At 39.3% G+C, this 13652-nt stretch overlaps 1 protein-coding gene across 1 annotated transcript in view; it reads right to left on the bottom strand.

Moving 5' to 3' along the window:
• TPRA1 (transmembrane protein adipocyte associated 1) overlaps nucleotides 1-12239 on the bottom strand; it is a 35546-nt gene extending 23307 nt beyond the window's left edge. The window contains exon 1 of the mRNA XM_032210680.1: nucleotides 11834-12239. The gene's annotated coding sequence lies outside the window, so the exon portion shown is untranslated. The remainder of the gene's footprint in view (nucleotides 1-11833) is intronic.
• Between the last annotated feature and the right edge of the window lie 1413 nt (nucleotides 12240-13652).

The raw sequence follows: 13652 nt of genomic DNA, 5'->3' as shown, positions 1-13652 counted from the left end.
GGTTGACTCAGCCTTCCATCCTTCCGAGGTGGGTAAAATGAGGACCCGGTTTGTTGTTGGGGGCAATATGCTGACTCTGTAAACCGCTTAGAGAGGGCTGAAAGCCCTATGAAGTGGTATATAAAAATCTGCTATTGCTATCTTGGCAACTGGGTATCCTGATAGGCAAGAGTAAGGATCAGTTGGGATTCTCCAGATGTTTATTCTCTGTAATGGCTACGATTTGATGGTCAGCCTTCTTCCAGAGGTTAAATTGGTTTCAATTCTGGTCTCCTTTCAAAAAGCCATAAAAGCAGAGATATTGAACTTTCCTAAGAGGATATTTCTGACTACCTGGAGGGTGTCACTGGCTCATTGCAACAATTACTGCAATTTGTTTGAATGCCCTATGTTGTAACTGTCTTACCCATATTAATTTTGGTTGTACACTGCACATCACAAATTCAATGTTGTACAAATGAAATAAACTGTTTAATTTCTGTATTACCAAAGAAACTATCGCCTTGGGATTCCTAAAATTCAGGGAACACTTTATTTCTCTAACTGCTCATTTCAATTTGAATTTCTTTTTAATTAAGTGCTTTTGCAGCTTTAACTGCTTTCTCACCTTCTCCAACCTTAGGGAAGTAGAATGTAATAGTTACTAGCAGAAGACTTGTAGCCATCGTGGATATTTTTGAAGCCTTTGGAATTGATCGCTGCTATTATGTCAGGAATGCCTTTAAGTCACGGCTTCTCAACCTTGGTCCACCTGAAGATGGACTGGGGGATTCTGGGAGTTGAAGTCCACGCATCTTCAGGTGGACCAAGGTTGAGAAGCACTGTTTTAAGTCATGGAACCATAGATTTGGAAAATGTCACTTAGGCATAAACTGGCTGACCTGAGATGCCCTTTGCTCTACGCAAAATAAAATAAAATAAAATAAAATAAAGCACCTATGACAGGTAACTGTCTCAGTGAAGGAGAGTTCGCAAATACTGGCAGAAGTTCTTCAGCACCATCAGGTGAGCCAGCTCCATCTTAAATACAGGTGGTTTTTGACTTACAACAGTTCATTTAGCAACCATTCAAAGTTATAACAGCACTGAAAAAATGATTTAGTTTTTTGTAAGTTTTTCACACAACAGTTGCAGCATCCCTATCTATGGTCACGTGATTAAAATTCGACCACTTGGCAATTGACCCATATTTATCATGGTTACAGTGTCCCAGGTTCATGTGATTAACTTCTGCAACCTTCTGACAAGCCAAGTCCATGGGGAAGCCAGATTTACTTAACAACCGTGTTACTAACTTATCAACTGCAGTGATTCACTTAACAACTGTTTCACATAGTAACAAAATGTTGGACTCAATTATGGTTGTAAGTCGAGGACTACCTGTAATTCCCCACCTCTTTCTAAATGACGCCGTCATTATACAGCTGCAAAATAAATGGGTTCTACATTTGCTCTGGGAATGGCATATGCGTGCTGACGTTTGACATATATGTATCTTGTTTTTTGCCATCTTTTTACAACTATGATTCTTGGAATGATCCTAATAAGTAATAATTTCTGTCTGTTCATGCTTTTTTCAGAAGCTTAGATTATAAATAACATCTGTAAAATAGTGGCTTGGTATTTGTGAATTCTAGGAAAGGGAGTCCATTCAAATGCCTTATTGAATTCTGAGAAAATCCCAAAGTGCACAAAGGAGAAGAGTCTTCAAGTAAAAGATTGATTATGTGCCATCAAGTCCTTTTCATCTCTTAGAGACTACATAGATTGATTTCCTCCTAGATGATCTATCCCTAATCTGTTCCCAGCCATGCAGCCATCACCTCTGTCAAATAAAAGAAATTCCTCAAATAAGAGACTTGGGCTGGTTCATATATTTTGAATTACCCTGTTTCCCAAAAATAAGACCTAACCGGATAATAAGCCCAATCGGGCTCTTGAGTGCATGCACTAAAATAAGCCCTCCCCTGAAAATATTGCAACACAGCAGCAGTCATGTGATGACCACGCTTGCTGCCTCCCGCCCCTCAAAAATAGCAAGACCTCTCCGAAAATAAGACCAAGCACTTATTTTGGGAGTCAAAAGAAAACAAGACTCTTGACTCTTGTCTTATTTTCAGGGAAACACGGGTACTGAATAAACTTCAAACAGGGAGAATCACATGACATGCTAGTTTACAAACCACGGTGACTTTTATGATACATGAAGTGGAAACCAAAGAAATCACATTATATGACTTAGCACCATATGTAAATCCAGTCTCTATCTGCAAGCTTCTATAAGAAAGGTTTGCCACGGCTTAACCTTGTAATAAAATAGTTGAAGGGCAGTCAACAATAAAGGAAATATAAGTCTTTAGCAACCAGCAGTCTGCAAACCAACTCCAGGATGTTTTCTGGCTTTTCATGCTGCAATCTAGATGTTAGTGCATAATAAAAGTAGTATTTGTGGTTGATTAGCAAGGAGATGAAAATAAACCTTAACTTCTACTAAAATAAAGTAAGGTGGAACAGGATAATCCATAAAAAAGCCAAAGTTTGCAGGTAATAAGCTGCAGGTTTTAACAAATACAGATATTAATGATAATATAATAAATACCGCAATGTTTCTACGTCAAATATTTTCTAACATTTCTATTACAAAGGCAGAAAATTCTTCATACAGAAGATCAGCATCAAGGTAACTGTGCTGGACTATGATCTGGAAAGTTGATGCAGACAATTTTTAACCAATAGCCAATTTGGACCGTGACCCGTCAAAACCGCGGAGGACAAAATCGCGCTCGACGAAAGCGCGCATGTGACGTCATCAAAGCGCGACGAAAAAAATTAAAAATTGAAATAAAATTAAAATTAAAGCAAGCCGATTCACATAAAGGTAAGGGTTAGGTTTAGGGTTAGGGTTAGGTTAAGGGTTAGGGTTAGGTTTAGAGCATTAGGGTTACGTTTAGCGTTAGGTTAAGGGTTAGCGTTAGGTTTAGCGTTACGTTAACGGTTAGGTTTAGGGTTAGATTTAGGGTTAGGTTAAGGGTTAGGTTTAGTGTTAGGTTTAGGGTTAGGTTTGGGGGGGTTAGGGTAAGGTTTTCACTTTATTTTTACATTTTTCGATCACAGCGCGATGTTTTCGTCGCGCTGTGATGACGTCAAATGCGCGCTTTCGTCGAGCGCGATTTTGTCCTCTGCGGTTTTGTGGTGGAACCAATTTGGACATATATTACACATCTTGTTGGGTTGTTCAATAGAATGGAGCCTTCTTCCTTTCCTTAGTATCCCTTGGGAATCATGAACTCTAATTATGGTTGAATCAGAAAGCCACAGGTATCACTCACTATGAAAACAAGCCAAGAACTTCAAGCTAGTAGCTGTGATTAGATTTTTTTTTTCATCTGAACCAGAAGACTATAATTAACGTAAGGCATTTATCTTATAACAATTCTGGAATGGAAAGGTAAACAGTGACCCTGGAGACATAAAGCCACGCAGAGTTTATTTTTTTCCTTGTCTTGTGAACATGTTGGGTTTAAACTGGCTTCCCTTATTGCTAAAATTGTACTTTATTCACAGAGGTTGCCATACTTGTATGTTAACAAAGACATAAACCAAGTGATGGCATTCCTCTTACCCTTGGCTGCTTTAAACAAAGAAACTTTGCCCTGAATTCGCAGCTGAAACAAGGTCATAATCACACTTGTCAAACAACTTTACAATGATTAGACTTCTGACCACACTACAAGTCTAAGGTCCTTTCCTGCTCCCTCCCACACTTTTTGAAATGAAAAACAACTCCTAAAGTAACAGAAATTACTTTTCATTAAGCAAACTGTTTCCACGTCTAAATAAATAATGTAGAATAATACAGTTCTATACAAACAAATCTGTAATATGTGGTTAACATCAGAAATTTAATATTTTTACATTTCAGTTATTTGAAGACACCTATACTTGTTGAAAGTAGAGTGCCAATTTTTAATACAAAAAACACATAAAGATCAAAATTTAATTTATTTTCTACCTTTAAAGATTAGGTCAGTGTTTCTTCTAGAAAAAACTCCTTTATGATCATAAAGTGCTTCTTGAATTACTGTCTCTTGTGGACTGGGCACCTACAAACAAATTTCTTCTCTCTCCTTTTCTTGAAGCACTACAACATAAATATAAATTAATTAATCAAGCCTACATATTTTTAAGTGTCTCAAAGGCTAATTTACATAAGCTAATTATATTTAGCTAAGCCTAATAACCTATTTTATTACTGATTCTAGCTAAACATTTTCCTATGAAATCAGCACAGCTGCCTGTTTTTTCTTCAGTTTATGCTTCAGTAATATTTTCAATGTCTCCTTTGTATTTTCTGCTGATTAAGTGAAGCACTAGCCCAAATCACCAGTGATGCACCCACTTGTATCAAAGTGACAAATACAGTAATGCCTAGTTTCCAAGAAAGCACATTCTTCAGCAAGAATATGTATAAACCATTGTCTCTCAGATATACTTAAAACAATCTTCAGTAATTGCTTGTTAAGAACAACGCTTCCCATGTAGTTGCTCTTTCTCAAGAATATTCAGCTGACATCTGAGTCATATTTGACTGATTAAGCCCACATGTTAGGGTATCTATTCTCCCAAGGCAATTACCAATTTATGATAAGATTACAAATTATTAAAGTTAAAAATATATGTTAAAAAAGCAACATAGTCATTAAAATACTGGATCATAAAATTGCTTTTTGGAACAGCAAAAGTATTAGGGCTCCCTTAAAAATCTTTTATGTGTTTGCTTGGCCCACTGAACCACAAACTACTTCTCCTCATTTATGGTTTGTTCATAACCCCCCAAAAAGTGGCTAGTAGCCTAGGGGAAAAGCTGAAAGACTTTTCCTAGGGAAATACAAAAGATGAACAGTACATGTCAGAAAAGGTCCAATTTGCTGGTATGTCAGAATCCAATCACTCTCAATGGGTTGAGGCATCCATTTTAAGACCAGGGGTTGCCTTTGAATCAGTCTTGACTCCTGGTGACTGCCTGGAAAGGTCCCTGAGGGTATTCTTGGCAAGGTTTTTTGGAAATGGTTTGACCTTGCTTACTTCCTGGGGCTGAGAATGAATGATTGGCCAAAGGTCACCCATTGGCTTCCTGCTTAAGGTAGGACTAGAACTCGAGGTTCCTAGCTTGTTGCTTTAACCACTATAACCAAACAGGCTCTCTGATAAAGAAACAAACATAAATAAATAAAACTATTTCAGTTTAAAACTTTAAATTTTGCACAGAAATTAGTAAGCCAGCAATGAAGGTGGTACATAAGGAGTGAAATAAATCTCAGATGGATATTCCTCTTACAATTTGGGCAAATGTTTCATCATTCTCTGTATTTTTCTCCATCTAGATTTACAGTTAAAAAATTCACATTTTCTTGGAAAGTTAAAACATGTTCCTCTGAAAACCCCAGTCTCCATTTCAGAGGAAACTTACTGATAAATTCTTGAAATAAACAGTCATGCTAATATAGTGACAAAGAAAGAGGTCTTTTATCTGACCACGATATTCATATCTCACTCACTCAAATGTACTTCCTCATTTTATCCAAGGACAACCCCTCGTGACTTAACTTTTTCACACAACAAACATCTGCTCAGTAAGAACTGGTGGGTACCACAAAGTAACAAAAAATGAAAAAGTTTAATTGCTCTGGGATTTTAGCATTCAAGCAGACAGCTATTGCCATGTAATACCGCAGACTTAACAATTATCGATAAAAAGCCAAAAAAAGATTAGATAGTGGCTGTTGCAATATCTGGAGACACCAGAAAAGAACTGAAGAAAAATCACAAAATACAAAGGCCTGCAAATAGAAATAGAATGAATGTGGCAGAGGAAAGCCAATATAGTACCAACAGTAATAGGTGCCTTGGATGCAATCCCAAATTTTTGGAGCATTGTTTGAATGCCATCACTGCTGACAAAATCAACTTCACTCAATTGGCAAAGGCAACTTTACTAAAGGCAGCTTATGTCTTGTGACAGTGATTTTTTAACAATGTGCAATGAATAATAAATAAATAAATAACAATAACAATTAAAATTCACTGTCATTCAATTGCAAAAGGCTGCTTTACTAGGAACAGGTTACATCCTGCGATGATACTACAAAACATCATCATCCCTTAACAATCCCTAGCTCTTGGAAATGACTTAAGTGGATAAAAATGTCAAATCCAGTCTGAATATCTGGTTGATTAGGTGAAGCTCAACTAATCTGAATTTTTGATTCTTGCTTCATTACACTGACTGCACAACCTTATGCATGTTTACTGGAAGCAATCTCATAGTGACCCATAGAAAAACTGCTTAGAGTGCAACCATAATGTTTTCTGAAAGATATAACATGTAGCTTTAGAGACAATTGTACTCTATCTGAAGATTATCATCTAAGTACATTTGCTGCGGTTTAAGCAATAGTAGGAATTTTGAAGTATTGTAGATGCATTTCAATCTCTATCAGTGTGCATATTTTACTGGTAGTCCATAAATTTAGTCTTTCTCAACCTTGACAACTTTAAGATGTACAGGTAGTCCTCAATGTACAACCACAATTTCTGGCCTTCTCATTGACTTTGCTTATCAGAAGGTAGCAAAAGTTGATCATATGACCCTGGCACACTGCAACCATCATAAATATGAACCAATTGCCAGCATCTGAATTTTCATCACGTGACCATGGGGATGCTGCAATGGTTGTGTGTGAAAAATAGTCATAAGTCACTTTTTTTCAGTGCTGTTGTAACTACAGTCACTAGATGAACAGTTTTAAGTTGAGGATTGCCTATATAGACATCAATTCCCAGGATGCCTGCTGGGAAATTCTGAGAATTGAAGTCCATATATCTTAAAATTGCCAAGATTGGGAGACACTTCTGGCTTTATTTTAATATCCTGAATATATCAGGGCCACTCACACTGCAACTGTAGTACAATGCAAAATAGATTAAATCTGGCATCCACAATGTGCATTTCTGATAGGTTTGCAATGCATTAAGCATCTCATTAATTTCACTTCCATGAAGTAACAGCTGTTCAGCAATGGAACCAATTACTCAGAATAGTGATCTTTTCTTCATTAGATGTATGCTCTCGGAGGGTAGGCAGCATCTGCCTTGAGTGCTTTAATTTGGATTTCTGCATTAAGCAGGAAATTAAATTCAATGGCCTATCTGGTCTTTTTGACTCTATGATTACAGTATCTCAGTTCATCCCCCTTAGAGTTTGTTTTCCTTCTCCCAAGGTCTTCAGTGATTGCCTTTTGAGAGGAGCAATAATAATAATAATAATAATAATAACAACAACAACAACAACAATAAACTACATGAAAGCAAAAATTCAACATGTTACCACCAACAGCAAATGTCGCCTCTGTAATGAGAAAGACGAGACAGTCGACCACTTGATCAGTGGGTACAGTAAAATTTCACAAACTGACTACCTACAACGCCATGACCGCGTTACATTCACAGGAAATTGTGCCAAAAGTTTGGATTTGAGTACAGCCAAAACCACTGGGAACATCAGGTTCAGAAGGTTTTAGAGAATGAGAAAGTCAAGATCTTGTGGGACTTCAGAATTCAGAGTGACAGGCACTTGGCCCACAACACACCTGACATAAAAATAATTGAAAAGAAAAAAAGAGTATGGTTCATTGACATTGCAATACCTAGAGATGCAAGAATTGAAGATAAACAGCAAGAAAAAACCACAAAGTACCGGGACTTGCAAATTGAAGTTGAGCAACTGTGGAAAAAGAAATCGTATGTTGTCCCGATTGTAATTGGAGCCCTTGGAGCAATACCTCAAGGGCTACCTCACTATTTGAAAATTCTAAATTTACCTGACTTGAACATTCTGACTCTACAAAAAACCACTCTCCTTGGAACAGCTTATATCCTCCGACGTTACCTTAACAGTTCCTAGGTCCTTGGTTAGGACTCGAGCTGTTAGGCTACGAACCAGCCCCAAAGGCTGTGAATCTCACCAAAGATTAACCACATAATAATAACATTAATAATAATAATAATAATAATAATAATAATAATAATAATAATAAATGCAAAAAGCCGCACTGCTTGGATCTGCACGCATATTACGAAAATACATTACGACGTCCTAGGCCCCTGGGTGGGGCCCGACTAGTAACCAATGCCAAATCCGGCGAAACAACTGGCCGCTGTGATACAATTGTACAATAATAATAATAATAATACAGTTCCATTCCAGTGCCATACTTGCATTGTCAATAATTTAATCATGCTGTAAATTGTGCCAGCAAGTCTCCTAATATTTAAGGTAAGTGTCACAACGATCACACTTCCTGTCATGCTAGAGGATTAGTACAGTGCAATCAAAAGGAAAAGCTAGGTTACCACTCAACTCCAACCTAAATTCTTTAAGTTAATCTCGGCTATCAAATGGTTCATTAATAATGAAAAAATACTGCTTTCAGATGGGAAAAAACTGACCAGGAGAATGGACAGTGAGATAATGGTGACTAGATAGATTTTTTGTTTAAAGGCAGATATGCAGCTAGCATGAACGGGACAAATTCCAGTTGGGGATTCCTAGGAAAGAATTTAAAAACTGAAACAAAACATATAAAGCCTTTATACAAATTTAAAGTGCACTGTTATACTGTATTACACATCTGAAGAACGTATCTGAAGTTTTAAAAAAATCATCATCCTGTACCCTTTGAGTCAATTATGCATTAAAGGTAAGACTGGACAATATGTTTCTGTATAGTCTAGGTACAGGAAGTCTCAACTTACAGTTCGTTCAGTGACTGCTTAAAGTTACAACACTACTGAAAAAGTGACTTATGACTATTTTTCATGCTTACAATTATTGTAGCATCCCCTTGATCATGTGATCAAAATTCAGACACTTGACAACTGATTCATGTTTACTACGGCTGCAGTGTCCCAGAGTCATGTGATTACCTTTTGACAAGCAAAGACAATGGGGAAGCCAGATTCACTTAACCCTGTCAAAAATTTAACAACTGCAATCATTCACTCAACAACTGTGGCAAGAAAGATCATAAAATGTGGCAAAATTCATTTAACAAATGTCTCACTTAGCAAAAAAAAAAAATTGGGCTCAATTGTGGTCATAAGTTGAAAACTTCCTATATAATTGAAAATTAAAAATTGAATCATAACAATGAAATTGGAAAAGTTGTATCATTTCAACAATTAACTTTTTTCATTCCAATGGCTTCATGTTATTCTATATATTTAGGTATTTTAAGGATAATTTTGTTCAGTTGTTATGTTTTACTTTCTATGTTTTTCATGGATTTTTCCCACCATATAGTTTATTACACAATAGATTACAACTTTTTTTTTCAAGGAAAACATTTCTATAGTATAGCAATATGCCCTCTTTTTATTAGTAACTCGTATTTTTAGTTGAAATGCTTTTAAAGCTATATAAAGAAAAACATGTGAAAGCATAGGACAGATCAATCACCAACCACAATGAACAATGGGCTGGAACAACTCCCTTCTGGGACTCTTTAGAAAAAAAAGACTTTGCTGGTTGCTTTGTACTTGCAGGTAGTTAGGTAATCCATCATGGGAACAAATTTATTTACTTTTTACATTCCTAATACCAGTTAAGATTTACTGTCCACACAGTAAATCTCTATATACAGAAATAAGAGGCAGAAAGAGGGGAAACGAAAGAGAAAGAACCTTCTATTTTAACTCAGTCAAATACAGTTTCTCCAGTCAGCCTCAAAATTCACTTCTCCTGCACTGCCACAGCAGAAAAACAACTAGAAATTCATTATTAATTAGATCATAATATATTAGCAAAGTTATGTGACCAGTTTGGAAATCACAAGAGAAGACAAGCTTTCATATACGAAAGAAGAAAAAAGCAGAAAATATGGCAGAAGAGATTTACATATAAAATTAACTCAGTATTCCTTTTTTAATCATTCGAAAATCACCCTAAATTACAATATTATCAGTCCACTGTATGCCCTAAAAGGAATCTGTATAGCCAAAAAGCAAAATTAAAGATCTATGACTGAAGCATAATCCCTATAGTAGAATGAGAGCCTCTTTTGAGTCACTGCTACTCTCAGCATTATCCCAACGGACATACAATTTCAGACCATAAGATTTTGTATCTGGCATCCCAAGCTAATTATATTAAAAAGTTGTGGATTTTAACTATATTTTAACTTACCACAATTTGTAACTCTACATAATCAGAAACACCCCTCCTCCCGCTGGTGCAGACCACTAAAAGCCCTTTGAAACATTAAGCTTGTTGAAAAGCATATTCTGTCTAACCTCTAAAACACTCACTAAAAAGCATGTCAATTGTAAACATAAATGGGAAGTTGCTAGAAGTTACCATACTACAGAAGGGAATACACACAAAATGCCACAGCATGGGTTAGTGGAGAGAGGAGGTAATTTTTTAATCACCGACTGGAAAACTCCACATATTCCAGATTAAATGATTTGTAGGAGTTACCTATATTTGTCTAAACATCAAGAGGTAGAAAAAGAGCATTGGGATCTTGCAAAGGAAACATTTTTCCCTGCAGAGATTCATTCCTGAAAGTAAAAGGGCCTTTGGTGGGATTGGTAACACTGTACTATTAGCCAGAGCATACAAAATATTTGCTAGACCAATTCTCAAATACAGCTCATCTGTCTGAAACCCACGCTGCATATTGGATATTAATACAATTGAGTGAGTCCAGACATGAGAAAAGTCCTCCACTCCACTACTCGTAAGAGAATATCTTATGCCACCAGACTTGAAATTTTGAGCTTAGACAACTTAGAACTACGCTGCCTTTGGTCTGACCTAAGCGTAGTACATAAAATTATCTATTACAATGTCCTACCTGTCAATGACTACTTCAGCTTCAACTGCAACAATACACGAGCACACAATAGATACAAACTTAAGGTAAACCGCTCCAAACTCGACTGCAGAAAATACGACTTCAGCAACAGATTGGTCAATGCCCGGAATGCCCTACCTGACTCTGTGGTTTCTTTCCCAAACCCCCACAACTTTAACCTTAGACTGTCTACTGTCAACCTCACCCCATTCCTAAGAGGTCTGTAAGGGGCGTGCATGAGTGCACCAATATGCCTACCGTCCCTGTCCTAACAACCCCATTTATTCATATCCATTTCATGTATTCATAATCTTGTATATACTTATATCAATTGTCTTATACACGCTTGACAAAACAAATCAATAAAATAAATGTTGACACCAAAACATTTCGGGCCATTCGAGCAAGCTGTGTGGTCCATGGGGGGTCACGGAGAGCCAGGCCCGACTGTACTGAGCAACAACTAAGGATGCTATTTCAGGAAGGAGAGTTTCAACTCAAGAGGGGTGCGCCGCACGAACCTCTCCGAAGATCTCTCAAGGAAATAAAACGGTCCAAGTGGGGCATTACTAACAGATCGCCGCATCCGCACACGAGAAATCTTCAAAACAGTGAACGATCCTTGTTCCTTCTTGCACAAAAACACAGGACCCTTCCCAGGAAAGCAGATCAGGGCCACCAGGTTCAAGATTAGCCAAGAAGTGCCGGGAGGGGAAATGAGGGAGGAGGTGGATTTACAAACCCCTTCTTCAAAGGCGGGGGATCAGCTTGCTTTAAACAGACAGGGCTGGGCTAGAGATCTCTTCTTCCCGGCCCCAAAGTTTGCCCCAGCGAAATCTTGGTCGATCACTCATGTCGGGGCGATGGGGGCATCTAGGATTAAGGGCAACCTTAAAAGGAGTCAGGGAGCTCCTTACCTGGCCCTTCTCTCTTCGTTTCCTGCGGCCGTAAGCCACGCTCGCCCTCCGCAACTCCCTTGTTATCTTCCCTCGCAGCCCGAGGGAGGAGGAGGAGGAGGCGGCCTGTCCCGCTTTGGTTGGCTATGGCTCATGCCCGGGTCTCTCGACCGACCATCCCTGCAGCGACAGCAAAGGCTCCGTCCCGGGTCCAGAATACGGGAGGGAGGGTGAAAGACTGCACTGGAGGAGAAGCGTCGTTGACAAGCCGGCCGGAGCTAAAGCAGCGAAGACGCGGCCGGGCGACCCATCCACTTCCTGCCGTCGCTCAGAAGAAGAAGACAGGCGCCCGCAGTGGAAAGAAGGCGCAGCGCCATCGAGCCTCCAGCCAGGATGACGAGCGGCGCGCGGAGGAAGAGCAGCTTCTCTCCCCCCCACCCACCAATTCCCCCGCCCGGCGGCTGAGCGATCCCAGGGTCACCAGCCAATCACGAGGCCCCTAAAGAAGAAGCCCGGCTCAAAAAGCGAAATAAAAGGAGCGAAAGGAGCCAATGAAGGAAGCGGAGGGGCGGAGTCTCGGGCTGAGGGGCGGGAGGAACCAACCCCGGCAGGACATTAAAGGCGAAGAGGCGCCTTTAATCATCTCTAAGGCTTTGAGAAAGTCTTTGGGGAGCGCAGCCGGGAAAAGTTTGGTTAGTCCTCGCGCCGATTCCTTTGGCAAGCTGCCCATCAGTGCAGTATTGAAACCAATTAGCAGACTAAGCACGTGCTTAGAGCGCCAGGCCCAAAGGGGGACACCACAAAGTTGAGAAAAGGGGGGGGGGCAATGAAGATTTGGACAGGAGGGGCTTAGGGCAGAGGTCCCCAAACTTAGCAACTTTAAGAGTTGTGGACTTCAACTCCCAGAATTCTCCAACCACCTGTGCTGGCTGGAGAATTCTGGGAGTTGAAGTCCACAAGTCTTACAATTGCCAAATTTGGGGACCTCTGGTTTAGGGCACCAGTGAGCCTTAATCCGCCACTGCCGCCAATACTTCTAATTCAGAGGAGGAATCGAAAAAGCAAAAAAAAAGAAAGTTTCCAAAATGTGCATTTTTAAAAATTTCTGGGTTATTCTGGCGAATTCGAGGTTTTGGGGTTTGTTTGTTTTTCTAAAAGTACTCCCTCCCTCGGCATCTCTTTTAACATTTGCGAAGCGTCTCCTGTTAAGCGAGGACAAACCCTTTATTAACGAAGGCAAACAAACATCGTCAGCGCGCCTCCTCTCGTTGCTTATTTCGACGCTTGAAAGAAATTCGAGGCGCACCTAAACGAAATGGCAACGAAACTACATTCCACGACTGGAAGGCAGCTCCATATAATAAGCATTCCCGGCCGATGAAAGACCACGAAGCTCACGTGGTGCTCTCCAGAGTGCTGGGCGCCCCAGCTCCTCCTTAACTAAGGACGTCGGAGCAAAATTGCCAGCACGAGCCGAGTTAAAAAATATTTATTATTATTGATTGTTTCCTGATTGCTTATTTGTACCCTATGACTATCATTAAGTGCTGTACCTTATGATCCTTGACGAATGTATCTTGTCTTTTTATATACACTGAGAGCCTATGCACCAAAGACAAATTCCTTGTGTGTCTAATCACACTTGGCCAATAAATAATTCTATTCTATTCTATTCTATTCCTCTTCTTCCCCTACCTCCTCCCAGCCTACAATTCCCCGCCCCGCCCCCTCATTAATATTCATCAGATGCCCTTTCCTCTCCAGCGACGGACCTCCCCGCCCCCTCGTTAATATTCATAAGAGCGCTTTCCGCTAGGCTTATTATTTGCATATTCATAAG

Source organism: Thamnophis elegans, chromosome 2, assembly GCF_009769535.1.
Source record: "Thamnophis elegans isolate rThaEle1 chromosome 2, rThaEle1.pri, whole genome shotgun sequence".
Classification (NCBI taxonomy): domain Eukaryota; kingdom Metazoa; phylum Chordata; class Lepidosauria; order Squamata; family Colubridae; genus Thamnophis; species Thamnophis elegans.
The sequence above is the reverse complement of the archived record's forward strand: the minus strand, read 5'-3'. Positions and strand labels throughout refer to the sequence as shown.